This window comes from Rhagoletis pomonella, unplaced genomic scaffold, assembly GCF_013731165.1.
Source record: "Rhagoletis pomonella isolate Grant_MI unplaced genomic scaffold, Rhpom_1.0 Rhpom_scaffold_00003, whole genome shotgun sequence".
Taxonomy (NCBI): Eukaryota; Metazoa; Arthropoda; class Insecta; order Diptera; family Tephritidae; genus Rhagoletis; species Rhagoletis pomonella.
In genome coordinates, this window is record NW_023458557.1 from 56,107,196 (window position 1) to 56,112,001 (window position 4,806).

The following is a 4,806-nucleotide window of genomic DNA, read 5'->3' on the forward strand; positions in this document are numbered from 1 at the left end:
AAAAAAAATAAGCTATCATCGAAGAAAATCGATGCAAAACTACGTAAGTTATAAGCGATCAAATAAAAATACCCAGGTTGCGCAACTTCAATGTATGTACCTATACATACATACATATATTAAAGGTATAAAGTGCAAGTGAGATATTATCCGGATAAACGAATAACAACATAACAATGATAACACTTTTTCTTTAAATAAATCAAATAGTACTTTTAACACTCGAATTGTATTATAGTAGGTAGAGTGGTTGCATCGAAAGGAAGAGTGGTTGGGTTCGATACCTGCTGTAGGCATGTAGTTATAAACATGTATTTCCGTCAGTTATGGGTAAGTATGCAGGTAGATTTTCAAAATTATAAGACACAGAAAATTTCTAAAGCCTACATCTAAAACAGGTAGTATTTTCTTTTCCCGGCTTGTTATAAAAAGGAACCTTTCTGTCTAGGTAAGATTTGATTTTTTCAATTTTATTCTTGTTCCGAGTATAAATATGAGTTAATGCGCTTTGAAACTTCATAACATCTTCAAGGCTCGCCGGAGATAGTTCAGTTCATAAGTCTAATTTCAAAACCGTGATTTATTAAAAAAAATAAAATGAGTAAAAGGACGCCAGAATTTGAGTGTAATAAGGATCCAGATATGTTCTGTTTCATGTGTGGCCAATATACTATCATAAGGCGACGACGAGTGTTCTCAGATCATATCAAAACTTTATACTCCAAGTATTTTGGAATTGAGCCTAAAAATGCTGAAAAACCATGGACACCGAACACTTTGTGTACATCGTGTCGAGTAGAATTGATTCAGTGGGAATCAGGACAACAAACAAAATTTGATACACCAATGATATGGAGAGAACCTACTTGCCATTCAATAGAGTGTTATATTTGTCAAACAAAAGTACTTGGCGTTGGAACTACAGTGACATTACCAGTACTACATTCAACGGCAGTTGCGGATCCAGTTCCATTGTCAACAGTAACATCTGAGTGCGGGGGATCAAGTTGTACTGAATTTCGCATGGAAAACGAAAGAAACGTTCTGTCACAAGCACAACTTAATGATTGGATAAGAGATTTGGAACTATCCAAGGAAAAGGCCGAGATCCACACTTCTCGTATGCAACAATTTAAATTTGTGTCATCCGATGTTAAGGTGACATATAGTAGAACTCGTCACGAACCATTTTCCAAACACTATACCAAGAAAGACAGTATATGCTACTGCAACGACATCCCTGGTTTATTCAAAGAGTTTGGTCAAACATATGATTCAAAAGAACACATAATTATTTCGACAACATAGTAAAATCAAATTAAGATAAAGATTGTTAGAATATAGTATAAACATAAATAAATTTAAAAAAAATGTTAAAAATATGGGTAATTTCATTCATAAATTGAACTTTTAACTCAATAGAAACAGAGCATAGCTAGATATTTCACTCTTCTTTATACCATACATACGTTTTGAGGTATACGTTGAAATTGCGCAACCTGGGTATTTTTATTTGATCGCTTATAACTTACGTAGTTTTGCATCGATTTTCTTCGATGATACCTTATTTTTTTTGTAATATAACAGAGCTTAGGGAGAAAAAAAAACTGCAAAAAAATAACAGGTTTTCGAGATCCTTCCCCGCAAAGTACAATTTTTTTTATATTTTTACAAAAAAAAATTGAAAAAATCGGTAATGATTGTTCGTTATCTTTGAATCTACAGGGCCTAGCAAAAAGTGTTGTATGCACAGCTTATAGGAAATTTTATTACCTTTTAAAAGCTTCAAACCGTTTTGGAATTGCTTAATGAGTTCTTGAGATATATATGATTAAGTGGACCCAATTTTTTTTTTTTTTGCAAAAAGGGCAAATTGCAAATATCTCAAAAACGGTACCATAAAATTAAAAATAACCTTGATTTTCGGAATCAGGGGGTGATTTTACATACGAATTTCATAACGGCGTCTCTGGTAAATTTTGGCCGTCGACCAGTGTTATCGTTACAGCTTTGAAATTTTTACACATCCTCTTGTTCATTCTTAACACGATTTTTGCTTTTTTTGGATTATGACAATTTTCTAGTAAATGAGCGATGCCCATATGTATATAAATATATGTATTTTTATGTTTTTATTGAAGTCCGATAATTTAAAAATTTTGTTTTAGTTCTCGTAATTTCCTACTAGGTTGCACATGCGGAGCAGTTTTCTTGTTCTCACCAACACAGTCACAGTTTTACTTTTGGCGACCACAAATGTACATGTATGCATATGTTCTCATTCTCTTTTAATGTTTGCATTAGTAATGAGAGTCGGAGTACAATCTGTTTTATTACGCTCTTCTTCCCCCTTCATGCTGGCTCCTGATGCCCCCCTCATCTTTCTCCTAACTGAACCAAGCCGGCTCCGCAGTGCAAAAGGCTCCTGGGAGCCAATTTGCCCATCTCTGCTCTAAATTATCGTTATATGGGATGTGGGCGTTATTGTCCGGTTTTAAAACTGTGCCCAGTTTGGAAGAAATTGGTGCAGCGGTTACCAAGATATACACATGTAACCATAAGTGGGCGTGGCTACGCCCATTTTTCAAAAAGGTATAATATATTTGAGTGAATAATCTTCAGTAGTTACTAAAAAATCGCAGTTTTCGTATTTCTGAAAATTACCGTTATATGGGTGGTAGGCGTGGTTATTGTCCGATTTTGCCCATTTTTAATACCATCCGTCCTACGCCCGAATGACCCTTTGAGTACCACTAGTGAGATCATTTCACCTCTCAGCGTTTAAATAGTCACAAAATTCTTTACAATTCATTTTAAAATTGCTTTTAATTTGGAGTTCACTTTTAACAATTTTAAATAGAACTCGGTTTCTCTCTTTGCGCCGGGAAGCAAACTTTATACTTACAGCCAATTTAACGAAAGCAATTTAAGTGAAAAATGATTTTAATTATTTGAATATTATATGAAAATTGGCAGAAAAAAAAATAAAAGTAATTTTCCATTTAATTTGCTGGTGAATCCGGCTGTTAATATCCTCTCAGTTGCCTCGTTTCAGTGAAGTATTGGAAAAAAAGAAAAGTAGGTATCACTCTTTAAAGACTTCATCCATATTTCCTTATGGCTTAAATTACTTTTGTCAACTGGGCAAAAACTTTGAAAGGGCAAGAGTTCGCTAAAAAGAGTATCTAATTCGATGTCTTGTACGCAAAATTCTTTTACAGCTTCAGTAAATTGAGAAAAATTAATTATATGTTTTAGGCAAAAACAATTGAATTATTCAAATTTGTTGTTACTAAACTTATTTTAGAGATAACTAGCAACACTCGACAAAAAAAGTCAGCCCCCTTTTTAAATAATTTATACACCATCATACTATCGCAACTGGTACGTAATGCTTCGGCGATGCGCATAAATCTATTGCTCTTTTTGTTGTATTAACTTCTCGGACATACCAAACATTATCTGAAACAATACTATAATTCAATTATTTTCTTCTTACTGTTTTACAGTACAGTTTAACGAAGTTCAAATATTGTGTAAAAGCCTTTGAAATCCAAAAGTACTTTGTTTATTTAAAATAATATTTCGATAGCAAAATACATGGGAAAAAATTACCGAACACCGAGTTACCGAATAAAAAGCACTATGGGATTATTACAAATTTATACGCTCAGAATTGAAAACTAAGTACAAATCAGTACAAACTTTGAAAAATCAGGACATTAGGGTGCTGATTGAAGGAATTACAATATTCCAACTTCGCTATGGCGACTACAGCAGGCTAAACTCATACCGCAGTGTGAATGCAGATAAATTACACCTAATGTAAGACGGAGAAATTTCATACTCAGCGAAGCGGGTGTAGGACAACTAGATTACATATGCTTTACTTGTATATTTAACACAAATATTTGTGTTCCAACAAATCAAAAAGCTTTTAGTACGAGGGTTGTTCAATAACTCCAAAATTATATTTCGCATTGCAGTACACTACTAGTACTCTTTCTAAATTTTCTACATTGAGCCTTTGCCTTTATCATTTAAAATTATTTTAAAAGATAAAAAAATCTCTACTTCACAGGAAGTGATTGGAACAAAAGTATATTTGTTCCAAAATTGTTGAAGTAGAGTGATCTCCACCAGGTGTGAAGCAAGATTTCGAAGCTCAGAAAAAATAGTTTTTGGCTAAAACCTTTCTCATGGTTTTGCTATAGGCTCTAGGGGCATTTTAAAGGGATGCTTCACAGCCTAAAATAATTATTATTGACTCATTCAGCCGCATTCCCTTTTATGGGATTTTAGCAAAATAACTTTTTATAAAAAGAGATCGAAAAATTTTAGGACCTTGAACTTAGTTCTCTGCATTTTTCACACAATCTGCTTCTAGTGGAAACTTTTGAACAATCTGAAAAACTGATATTTAATTGCTTTGAAACAGCATTTTTTTTTAGTTATTACCTCTTTAGTTTTTTTCAAAATGTTTGGCACAAAAAAGCTGCGTTCAGCCAATTCCCCATCGCGTAAGCACTGGATTTGGCGGTAAAGAGCCATTAAGGCCACGCCAGATATAAAATCTTTTCTGCGTCACAGGGATGCTTTTGACTGACTTTGATTTTTTGATTTGCACATTACCGCGCGTCAAAAGTTGAGAAATGGGCGATTTTTATCAGTTGTCGCAATGCATGTGATGCCAATGTGGCGTTTTCTATTCAGTGACTGAGTTAACTTCGATGACGCAGAAAATAATTTCTATCTGACGGGGTCTTTACCCACAACTTCCTTATAAATTGAAATTCAGAAAGGTGA